Genomic DNA, 12,332 nt, shown 5'->3' with positions numbered 1-12,332 from the left:
TCCCTGCTGCTGGGGAAGACAACCCGAGACAAGCTGTGTGAGCTGCAGCATCTCCAGTCAGTGACCAAAGGTTCAGTCCTCTTACAGGACACCTCCCTCCCTGCTTCTTCCCACCAGCTGGAAACCAGGCTTTCTTCCCACTGGCCCACTTCACCCAAGGTTCCCGCATCAGATGTGGGGTATTATGCCTCATTGGCTTAACTGCTTTTTCCACGTTTGTGGCTGGCAGTTGCTAATGAATACAATCTTGCATTTGTTTTCTTAAAACAGGACTTTCAGCACAATAACATATTTGGCACCTCTCCTCCTTTCCTCATTTCCCATGATGAGATCATCACAAACACAACTTCTAAAGAAATCTCTACAACCAGACTTTCCGAGGAAACCCGACACCTCCACAGACGAATGGTGGTGGGCCTCGGGTTTCTGAGAGGGAACCTTAGCAGTAGCAATGACTGTCCACTCAGAGAGATGTGTGGCCACCTCTGAGGAATGACCCCAGCCACCAAGTTTCTCCCTTCACCCTAGAAATTTCCCCATCAGCCCTTCACCATTCTGTTGGGGTCAGCATTGCTGTCAAAATGTGGTTCCTCTCCATCACTCCACACCCTCCGCCCTCGGTAGATATTCACACAGGGGATATTCTCCATCCCCTCCCCTCAGGGAAAGGGAGTCTATCAGAAGTGGTTCTCTCAAACTGGACAAATCGGTTACTTCCTTCCCTAAGTCCCCCTCAGGGTGCAGGTGCCTACTTCAATCCTGATCTGATCTGACATGTGCTGTCAACCGTGTTCTCTGCTTGTCTCATGCCTTATCTCCATAGGCATTTTGAGAGCTCCCTTGGGGCAGGAACCCAGGCTCATTCTCCTCCAGGTTCCTCACCCATGCTTCCCACATGTTGTAACTGAAAGAAAACTTGAACTCTGGAGGGAACGCCTTAACCCTGGCTGGCGGGACTGTGGTATAGACAGTACAGTAGGCTGGAAGCCAGGACACCAGGGCTCACCTCCCAGCACTGCCAAGGACTGGCCATGTGGTGGGGGGGGAAGTGGGTCAGCCATTCAGGGTCTCTGCCTCCTTTTCCTCCAAAAGAATCCACCCCACGCTCTCCTGCAGCCGGCCATTTCTCACTGAGAGCACCAGAAGGATTTCCCCCTCGGGGGAATCACCCCCTGGTGATAAGTGGAAAGGCAGCTGAATAGGGCTTCCATCCCCACCTCACCCTAGGGCCACAAGGATGCTCCTCAATGCTTGGAGCTGGAGGAGGAAGTGGGAGGAGAGAAGGGGGGAAAGCAGAGTGGACTGGGGCTCTGGAGGTCAGGGAAGGGTTCCCAGGGGAGGTGGGCTTCTAGCTGACCTTGAGGGAAGGGACTAATTTAACAAGTGAACAGCATCAGGGTCCTGCCCAGGTCTAGCACTTCTCTAAGACAATGCACGGGTTGGGAAGACCTTGATCTGATTACCCCAGTGTGTGCCTCATGGATCTGAGAGGAGGAAAGGGGTCAGGTGATGGAGGCAGAAGGGGGAAACCCTTGAGAAGAGCAGAGCTGGGAGGGGAGACAGAGCACCTGGGCCCACATACTCTGCCTGCCACACACCCTGCCCCCCCGCCAGTGCTCTGGGTGAAAGGTGGGTGTTGAGGCTGGCCCTCCTCTTGTGCTCTCTCTCCTACTCAAGGGCATCACACTCCGGTCATTCTGCCTCTCTCCTGATCATCAATCTGTTCACTCTCTCCCCTGATTCATTCCCTCTCTTTCTTGTAACACTTCCAGCTTCTAGAACACTCCCCTCTCTTGCTTTTCTTCTCACCTGACTTGTTGCTCCTTCTAGTCTCCTATGCTGGGTGCTTCTCTTCTCCCCAACCCCTGAACGTTGGGGAACCCCAGGACTTGGTACTCAGAACTCTTTTCTTCTGGGTCTAGAGCCACTCCCTTGGTCATCTCATCACTTTAAATACCATCTATGTGCCAATAACTCTCCAAAGAAAATCTCCAGCTTGGACTGTGTTTTGAATTCTATATTTCCAACTGCCTACTTGACATCTCCATTTGTCTCCAATAAGAATCATGATTTCCATTCCCCCCCTCCCCACTGCCAGTGAAACAAAAGAAAACAAAACAAAAACAAACCATTTCTCCTGCAGCCATCTGCACCTCAGGTGATGGCAATTCTTCCAGTAGCTCAGGCTAAAAATCTTGCAGTCACCCTTAATTTTTCTCTTTCTTGCACACCCCATATCACCAATCCTACTGGATCTACCTTCAGACCAGATGAACTCTCTCCATCTCCACTGCTACCACCCATCTCCATCACTTGCCTGTATTGCAATAGCCTCCTAATTGGTCTCTTTGCTTCTATCTTTCTCTCTGTAGTTTATTTTCTGTACAGAAGCTAGAGTAATCCTTTTAAGCGCAGGCAAATTAAGTCATTCCTCTGCTTAGAATTCTCCAGGGTAAAAGCTGAGTCTTTATGTTGGCCTACAAAGTCCTACATGACCTGGCTCCCTGCTATCCTTCTGATCTCATTTCCTACCATGTTCCCTGTTGCTTCCTTTACTCCATCATCCTTTCCTTGCTGTTCCTTGAACACACAAGGTATGTTTGCCTCAGAACATTTGCAGTTACTATTCCCCCTGACTGGGACATTCTTCCCCCAGATGTCCATATAACTCATTCCCTTACTTTCTCCAGGTCTCTGTTCAAATGTTATCTTACCAGGGAGGCCTTTCTTGACCACCCTATATAAAATGATACCCGCCAATCCCCCATCCCCAGTCATTCTTTAATTCCTTTACTCTGCTTGATTTTTTTCCACTTAGCATTTATTTACCTTCTGACAATATTATAATATTACTCATTCACACATTTATTTTCTATCTCCCCCCATAGAATATAATTTCCATGAGAATCAGGATTTTCTTTTGTTCGCTGCTGTATTCCTGCACCCAGAATAGTGCCTGGCACATAGTAGGTGTTCAATTAAAGTTTGTTGAGTGAATGGATGGGTGAATGGAAGGACCAGTAGTTGAAGAACACATGGATGAGAAAAGATTGCAGTTTGTTCAAGACATGAGAGACCTGAGCATGTTTATGTGCCTGCGGGAAGGTACCAAGAGAGAAGAAGTCCCATGAGGGAGAAGAGGTATGATACTTGGCACATAACGATCTCTGAGAAGGCAGAAAGACACAGGATTCGGAGCCTAGGAGACCCACTCCTTCCTTGGGCTGGGGGGAAGGAGCTGATGATGGGGTAATAAGGATGAGAGATGGGAAATCAATGGAGCCCTCACCAAAGGCTTCATTTTTTCCCCTGTAAAGCAGAAGGCAGGATCATCTGCTAAGAGCAAGGGAAGTAAGTGGATGGAGCCTGAGAAAAGGGTAAAGATTTGGGTTAGCGGCAATGAGAATGAGAGAGATTGATCCTCTGGGACACACAGCATGGTTTTTAAGTAGTCATGAAAGATCACAGTTTGGAACAGCAATAATCGCATGTCCTCTTCCCCCCATCTGTTTGGGGGGTTGCAGGCAAGATCACAATAGGGCAGATAGCTGCTCTGTGGAGGCAGGAATCTAGGTCTCCAGGTTCAGAGTCTGTGCCCTACCTCCTGAGCCATCTCTTTTCAGGGCTTCCCCTCCATGAATGAAGCTACCTGACCCCAGCTCCTTCCCAAGGTCTAGCTTCCTCATGACTGTAATTCAACCCAAGTGTGGCAGGACAGGTTACTGGGAAGCAGACTTGAAGATGGAGATTAGCATGCAGGAAGTTTATTAGGGATGCTCTTGGGCTCAACGACTTAGGAAGAAAAGAACTGGGCAGAGAGAGACTTCGGGCCACAATACAGTGGCAGGAATGGCCTGAGCCAACCCCATGGGGCACTCTGAAGCTGGGATGACCACTTTAGCATTGTCCTGTGTTAGAGTCAGGGCTGGCCTTTTGTACCCAAGCACTGTTCCACCACTGGATGTGGGTCTCCTGGGAAGGGGGAACGGCCTGATCCAGGTTACTTTCTTTGGCAGAAGTAGTTTCCAAAGAAGACTTACAGCTGAGAGCCATCTTCCTGCAGTACTGCTAGAAGCTGGGGGAAAGTTCTTCAGTCACGAAGGGGGATCCCAGCAGCACACCACAGCATGCACTGTACTATTAGTAGTAATACATGTTTAATTAGCCCTTGCTCTATGCCTGACCCAGGGTATCCCTCAAACTCAGTGGGGTCTGAGAAGTTTCAGGAACTTACCTGAGGAATCTGGGTACAGGTACTAGACTCCTGCATGGGAATAAGAGGCCTTGGGTTCTAATTCTAAGTCAGCTGTTGACTCACTATGTGACATCAGGCAAGTCTCTGACCTCTCTTAGCCTGAGTTTCCCATATGTGTATGAGGCTTGAGCTGAGGTACTTGATCAATAGTCTATGGCCTTATGATGCCTAAAATCATGGATGGCAAGGAGTGCCTTGGATGGCACAGTGCCTATGCCTCATTCTTGGACCTCAAAGGCCATACCACCACCCTATCCCTCTCACTTCTAGAGCTGTCACACTCAGGTCTTTATGGGCAGGGACCACAGGCTGAATAATCAAATACAAGTCCAAGGTTAGATTTAGGAGACAGTGAGCATCCTGGTGCTCTTTCCAGCTCCCCCAAGCCTTCTCAGAGTGAAAGTGGGTTTTAGCTCTTCCCAGAAGTATTCATGGTCTCTGCCTCTACAAAGAGACACCACAGAGTATTTGATAGATGAGATACTTGGAGGTCATTCAGGTTACCGCCCTGTTTTCTGGCATCATAGGCCACACAGAGACACCCCTATCTCCTAGGGGGTTATGACCTCACATTAGTCATTAGCAGCTCCTGGGGGCGACAGGGACTTTGAAAGACCAGAGGACAAGATAAAAGTAATTTGGAAGTCTGCTTTTGATTTGGGAATGATAAGGAATCCTTAAATTATCCCCCGCTCCATACAACCCAGCCCCTGCCACCAGGTTTACATTTCTCAGGATAGTCCTCTGTTCACCTCGCTCAGCTGCTCATTTTGGGAATTGTTTTTGTAGATGGTTTATGTTTTTCTTCTAACAGGAAACTGTATTCATTTCTCGGCTCTCCATTTTGTTCTCTGACTACTCATGACCAGAATGAGGTCAGGGAGAATGTGGCACCTCCACCCACATGTTTGAACTAATGTGGAATGCAAAGAAGAAAATGAGCCAAACAACAGCTGGGCCTGATCCCTGGAGTCACAGCACATGAGAGGAGGAAGGCCCTCAAACACCATCTAGTCCGTTTGCTCCCGTGTTACAGATGGGAAAGCTAGGGAGAAGGAAGATGAGACCCCAGCTTCTTACCAAGTAGGAGATCCTTCAAAGGAAGAGGAGGAAGGCTTTCAGAACATGGTCTTGCGTTTGAAATGACAGAACAAATATATAATCAATTTTTTAAATAACCAATACAAAACAGAAATAGGAAATAAGATGAAGAGCCATTGGCAGGCCAGAAATACTGGGAAATTTCTAGAAAATGGAAAGCAGATGGAGATTTCAGAGTCCCGTCTTGATGCTGAATTAAGTAGACTGAAGATTCCCTCCCCCAAACTCAACCCCAAAGACACTGTATTAGTGACAGACGGGTGATGTATCCCAGAACCTAACTCTGGAGAAACAGAAGCCAGACGGATCCCAGTCTGGCAGAATACTGCAGATCAGAGGTGGAGAAAGTCAGATATCATGGATGGATGAGAATCTGGGGGAAGGCTTTCTAGTTGTGGATTTTCTCTCCTCCACAATTCTCCAGATATATGGTAGCCTGCCCTTTCACGTCTGTGGGCAGAAAACATCAACATAGCACCAGCTGGAAATGGCAAGGTAACCTCAAGGCAGTTTTGGAGCCAGCTAGGATGAGAAGTAGATTCAACAAACAAAGGCAGGCAGGCAGCCAGCCACTGAGCAGTCTCTCCTTCTTCCACACCTTGATTGGGATAAATGACTACACAGAGCGAGGCAGCTCTTAGAAAAGAGGAGCGACTAGGGCAAAGCTCAGAGATGTTCCCTGGAAGGCAGGGTTCTCTGGCTTCTCTGTGGTCGTTAACAAACAGGGAACAGATGCTCAGAGGCTCTACACCCTGAGGCACTCCCCTCATAACTTCACCAGGAAGAGCCAAGGCTGGAACCCGGTCTTTAATCTCACTCCTCCTCCCAAAGTACACATTATTGGCCAAGAGAGCTGACACTTCCAAGGGAACATGAGCTCAGAGCCAAAAATAACCAACAAAAGAATGACTATAGCAGAAGTGAAGTGAACAGACTGGGCAGAAGAAGAATTTACATTAAGGACAATACATGTATCCCTTCAAGACATAAGGGAGGACATTGTAAATATAAAGCAAGAAAAACAATTATTAAAAAAATACTAGAGGGCTTCCCTGGTGGCGCAGTGGTTGGGAGTCTGCCTGCTAATGCAGGGGACACGGGTTCGCGCCCTGGTCTGGGAGGATCCCACATGCCGCGGAGCAACTAGGCCCGTGAGCCACAATTACTGAGCCTGCGCGTCTGGAGCCTGTGCTCCGCAACAAGAGAGGCCACGATAGTGAGAGGCCCGCGCACCGCAATGAAGAGTGGCCCCCACTTGCCGCAACTAGAGAAAGCCCTCGCACAGAAATGAAGACCCAACATAGCAATCAATCAATCAGTCAATAAATAAATCTTTAAAAAAAAAAATACTAGAAATGTTGGGAATGACAAATATAATCATTGAAACAAGTAACTCGGTAGATGGGGGTAAATAGCAGAATGTATTTCAGTCCAAGAACAGATGAGAGAGTTGGAAGATTAGGCAGAGGACAAAAACCAACATAAAAAATATCAGGAAGGATATAGAGATGGAAAAGATAAACGAAAGTTAAGAGGTATGGACGATAAAAGTGGAGTGGATGACATGAATTTAACTGGAGTCTCAGAAAAAGAAAAAGAAACAGAAGATAAAGTATTTTAAAATACAATGTCCAATTATTTTCCATAGTTAAAGATACGGGACCTTTGATTGAAAAGAACCCTCAAGCATAGGCAGTCTTCTTTCACAGAACATTTGTTATATGCTTGAGTGGCACAGGAGGCTGGGGGGAGGTGTGTGTAATAGGGAGGGTGCAGAATAACAAAGTGAAATTTCCCACAGACTCAGTACTTAGGAGACAAAGTCCTGCTAGAGGGAGGAAGGTTTGTGTCAAACACATAGCTGGTCTCCCTCTCATGATATTTGCCTAATTTTGAAGCTGTATTGGTTGGGAGGCTAAAGAGCTAAGTTCAAACATCTGAAAGGCATAAATGAATTTCCCACGGTGCCTTATGGTTAAGGGAGTAGAGACTTGACTAGCTCTCAACCAAACCAGAGGGAGACTGAGTCAAAAAGAACTACAACCCAACCTCAATCTAGATAATTTTCTAATCACATTGTTGTGACTGGCCCTGTATTTTATCTGCCCAGTATAGGAAGGGTAAAACCTATCTAGGGAAAATTCTTCAGTCTCAGTTCATGTATATACTATCTCCAGTGTACAATAAAGAATTATAAGGCATGTGAAAAGGGAGGAAAATGTGATCATATATTCTCAGAAAAAAATAGAAGACCCACAGCTGACCCATATTTTCCAGTTAGCAGACAGGAGTTTTTATTTTATTATTACTTTTTTTCTTTGAGAACACCCTTTATTCAGCACTAGTGATGCAATACGTACAGCACCAGGGTCTCCTGATTTTCACTCCATCACTGAAATGCTCCCATGTATCCCCCTAGGGATGGTGCTGTCTGAACTGTAGTCCACAGTAGCCACATGTCGCCATCTTTGTTTCTTTGTCCTAGTTTATGTACACTTTGAGGTGGCCTTGGACCCCGCCACCCCTGTCACATGGTATCACTTGACTCCCAACTTTGCTCACAGGCTACTCTGCTGTCAGATCGACAGTGAAGTTTTCATTCACCTCTTTCCGACAACCTACAAATTGAACTTTCCTGTAGTCTTTATGGTCATAGGCCTGGCCAGTGTGCGTGACCTTCTCACCAGTTGGCAAGGACCGCACCCCGAAGCACCTGGCTCCCCTGGGCAGGCTCCATACCACCAAGCCGCCCTGGGCCAGCAGCTGGAGGAAGGTCACCACTGCTGCCATCTTGCCAGACAAGGTGTTTTTTTTTAACATTAAAAAAAATGTTTATTTTATTGAAATATAGTAGATTTACAATGTTGTGTTAATTTCTGCTGTACAGCAAAGTGGTTCAGTTATACATATGTGTATTCTTTTTCATATTCTTTTCCATTATGGTTTCTCACAGGATATTGAATATAGTTCCCTGTGCTATACAGTAGGACCTTGTTGTTTATCCATTCTATATGTAATAGTTTGCATCTGCTAATCCCAAACTCCCAATCCATCCCTCCCCCACCCTCTCTCCCTCTTGGCAACCACAATTCTGTTCTGTATGTCTGTAAGTCTGTTTTGTAGATAAGTTCATTTGTGTCATATTTCAAATTCTACATATAAGTGATATCATATATGGCATTTGTCTTTCTCTTTCTGACTTACTTCACTTAGTAAAATAATCTCTAGTTGCATCCATGTTGCTGCAAATGGCATTATTTCATTCTTTTTCATGGCTGAGTAGTATTCTATTGTATATATCCATTCATCTGTTGATGGACATTTAGCTTGTTTCCATGTCTTGGCTATTGTGAATAGTGCTGCTATGAACATAAGGGTGCATATATATTTTTGAATTATAGTTTTGTCTGGATTTATGCCCAGGAGTGGGATTGTTGTATCATATGGCAACTCTATTTTTAGTTTTTTTAAGAACCTCTATACTGTTTTCCATAGTGGCTGTACCAATTTACATTCTCACCAATAGTGTAGGAGGGTTCCCTTTTCTCCACACCCTCTCCAGCATTTATTATTTGTAAACTTTTTTAATGATGCCCATTCTGACCGGTGTGAGGTGTTACTTCACTGTAGTTTTGATTTCCATTTCTCTAATAATTAGCGATGTTGAGCATCTTTTCAGGTGCCTGTTGGAGAAATGTCTATTTAGGTCTTCTGCTCATCTTTTGATTGGGTTGTTTGTTTTTTTGTTATTGAGTAGTATGAGGTGTTTGTATATTTTGGAGATTAAGCCCTTGTCAGTCACGTCATTTGTAAATATTTTCTCCCATTCCATAGGTTGTCTTTTTTTTTAATTTTTTTTTATTTTATGGTTTCCTTTACTGTGCAAAAGCTTGTAAGTTTGATTAGGTCCCATTTCTTTATTTTTGCTTTTATTTCTATTGCCTCAGACAAGGCATTTTAAATACCTATTACAAGTATGTTAAAGAGGAAAGTGGAAAATATGACAATATTGTTAAAAAGAATACTTGAGCAGATAATTGTAATCTATAAAAATATCAAATGGATTTTCTGGAATTGCAAAGTACAATATCTGAAATTACAAATTCACTGGATGGGTTTAAAAGCAACAGACAGAATTGGTAAACACAAAGGTCAATATAAATTATCCAAACTGGGACTTCCCTGGTGGTCCAGTGGTTAAGACTCTGTGCTCCCAACGCAGGGGGCCCAGGTTCGATCCCTGGTCAGGGAACTAGAGCCCGCATGCCACAACTAAAGATTCCACATGCCACAGTGAAGATCCCATATGCTGCAACTAAGACCTGGCCCAACCAAATAAATAAATAAATAAATTTTTTTTAAAAAAAATAAAAGAGTAAATTATCCAAGCTGAAGCCCACAGAGAAAAAAGAATGGAAAGAAGAGAGCACAAAAGACATGTGAGACACGATCAAAGGTTTATGTGCAATTGGAGTCCAAGCAGAGAGGAGAGAGAGAATGAGATAGAAGCAAAGTTGGAAGAGAGAAAGATTAAGAACTTTCCAAAACTGATCAAAGATATCAATGTACAGATTCAAGATGCTTAGTGAAAGCATACATACAAATTGGATAGATACGAAGAAAATAACGCCTAAACACTTAATAAGCAAATAGCTGAACACCAAAGCTAAGAAGCAAAAAGCAGCCTGAGAATAGGGACACATATGTACTTTCAAAAGAGCAACAATAAGATTTGATAATTTTGCATCAAAATTTTGGAAGCTGTGGAAATTGAATGATATTTTAAGGTGCTAAAAGAAAAAAAAACCGCAAACATAATTCTATCTCCAGCAAAAATAATTCTATCACAATTCTATCTCTTCAAGATATGAAAGCAAAATAATGACATTTTTCAGATCAAAAAAATCCAAACCAAAACTGCAGCCAAGATAATGTACTATTGGAGAAAGGATAGTCAAATAAACCAACAAAATCAAATAGAGAGTCCAGATATAGACCCACATATATAGAGTCAAATGATTTTTTGATTAAAATGTCAAAGAAATTCAATGGAGAAAGGAAAATATCCTCAATTAATGGTGTTGGAAAAATTGAATATCCATATGAGAAATAAAGGACCTCAACCCCTACCTCACAATATACACAAAAACCAATTTGAGAAGGATCACAGGCTGAAACATAAGAGCTAAAATAATAAAGCTATTAGAAGTACTAGGAGAATATTTTTGTGACCTCTAAGTAGGCAAAGATTTCTCAGGGAGGATTCAGAAAGTATAAACCATAAAAAAAAGACTAATTAGTTGGACTTCATCAAAATTAAAAATTTCTATTCATCAGAAAACACCATCAAGAAAATAGGCAAGCCAGATTGAGAGTAATATTCACAACACATCTATCTGATGAAGGGCTTGTATCCACAATATATAAAAAACTCTTGGGCTTCCCTGGTGGCGTAGTGGTTGAAAATCTGCCTGCCAATGCAGGGGACACGGGTTCGAGCCCTGGTCTGGGAAGATCCCACATGCCGCGGAGCAACTGGGCCCGTGAGCCACAACTACTGAGCCTGCGCGTCTGGAGCCTGTGTTCCGCAGCAAGAGAGGCTGCGATAGCGAGAGGCCCGCGCATCGCGATGAAGAGTGGCCCCCGCTTGCCGCAACTAGAGAAAGCCCTCGCACAGAAACGAAGACCCAACACAGCCAGAAACAAATAATAAATAAATAATAAATAAATTTAAAAAAAACAAACTCTTGCAACACAATGATAAAAATAAAAACAACAACAAAAAATTTTAAATGGGCAAAAAACTCAAACATTTCACAATAGAAGATATACAAATGGTCAATACATAGATGAAAAAAAAAGGGCTCAAAAGGTTAGTCATCATGGAAATGCTAATTAAAACAGTTAGGCATCTATGTTCATCAGTGATATTGGCCTGTAGTTTTCTTTCTTTGTGACATCTTTGTCTGGTTTTGGTATCAGGGTGATGGTGGCCTCGTAGAATGAGTTTGGGAGTGTTCCTCCCTCTGCAATATTTTGGAAGAGTTTGAGAAGGATAGGTGTTAGCTCGTCTCTAAATGTTTGATAGAATTCACCTGTGAAGCCATCTGGTCCTGGGCTTTTGTTTGTTGGAAGGTTTTTAATCACAGTTTCAATTTCAGTGCTTGTGATTGGTCTGTTCATATTTTCTATTTCTTCCTGGTTCAGTCTCGGCAGTTTGTGCATTTCTAAGAATCTGTCCATTTCTTCCAGGTTGTCCATTTTATTGGCATAGAGTTGCTTGTAGTAATCTCTCATGATCTTTTGTATTTCTGCAGTGTCAGTGGTTACTTCTCCTTTTTCATTTCTAATTCTATTGATTTGAGTCTTCTCCCTTTTTCTCTTGATGAGTCTGGCTAATGGTTTATCAATTTTGTTTATCTTCTCAAAGAACCAGCTTTTAGTTTCATTGATTTTTGCTATTGTTTCCTTCATTTCTTTTTCATTTATTTCTGACCTGATCTTTATAATTTCTTTCCTTCTGCTGGCTTTGGGGTTTTTTTGTTCTTCTTTCTCTAATTGCTTCAGCCTCTACAAAATACTAGCAAACAGAATCCAACAGCACATTAAAAGGATCATACACCATGATCAAGTGGGGTTTATCCCAGGAATGCAAGGATTCTTCAATATACGCAAATCAATCAATGTGATACACCATATTAACAAATTGAAGGAGAAAAACCATATGATCATCTCAATAGATGCAGAGAAAGCTTTCGACAAAATTCAACATCCATTTATGATAAAAGCCCTGCAGAAAGTAGGCATAGAGGGAACTTTCCTCAACATAATAAAGGCCATATATGACAAACCCACAGCCAACATTGTCCTCAATGGTGAAAAACTGAAACCATTTCCACTAAGATCAGGAACAAGACAAGGTTGCCCACTCTCACCACTATTATTCAACATAGTTTTGGAAGTGCTAGCCACAGCA

The 12,332-nt window shown here is 43.4% G+C and overlaps 1 non-coding gene and 1 pseudogene across 1 annotated transcript; one reads left to right on the top strand and one right to left on the bottom strand.

Annotated features, from left to right (window-relative positions):
- Positions 1-7,771: 7,771 nt before the first annotated feature.
- On the bottom strand, positions 7,772-8,146 carry LOC137763089 (NADH dehydrogenase [ubiquinone] iron-sulfur protein 6, mitochondrial pseudogene; annotated as a pseudogene).
- Positions 8,147-9,535: 1,389 nt separating this feature from the next.
- TRNAG-CCC (transfer RNA glycine (anticodon CCC)) lies at positions 9,536-9,608 on the top strand. The gene has a single exon. It is a non-coding gene; the product is annotated as a tRNA-Gly (tRNA).
- The last annotated feature ends 2,724 nt before the right edge of the window (positions 9,609-12,332 follow it).

The sequence above is a fragment of the Eschrichtius robustus genome, chromosome 1, assembly GCF_028021215.1.
Source record: "Eschrichtius robustus isolate mEscRob2 chromosome 1, mEscRob2.pri, whole genome shotgun sequence".
NCBI lineage: Eukaryota > Metazoa > Chordata > Mammalia > Artiodactyla > Eschrichtiidae > Eschrichtius > Eschrichtius robustus.
This window is presented reverse-complemented; position numbering and strand designations above follow the sequence as displayed.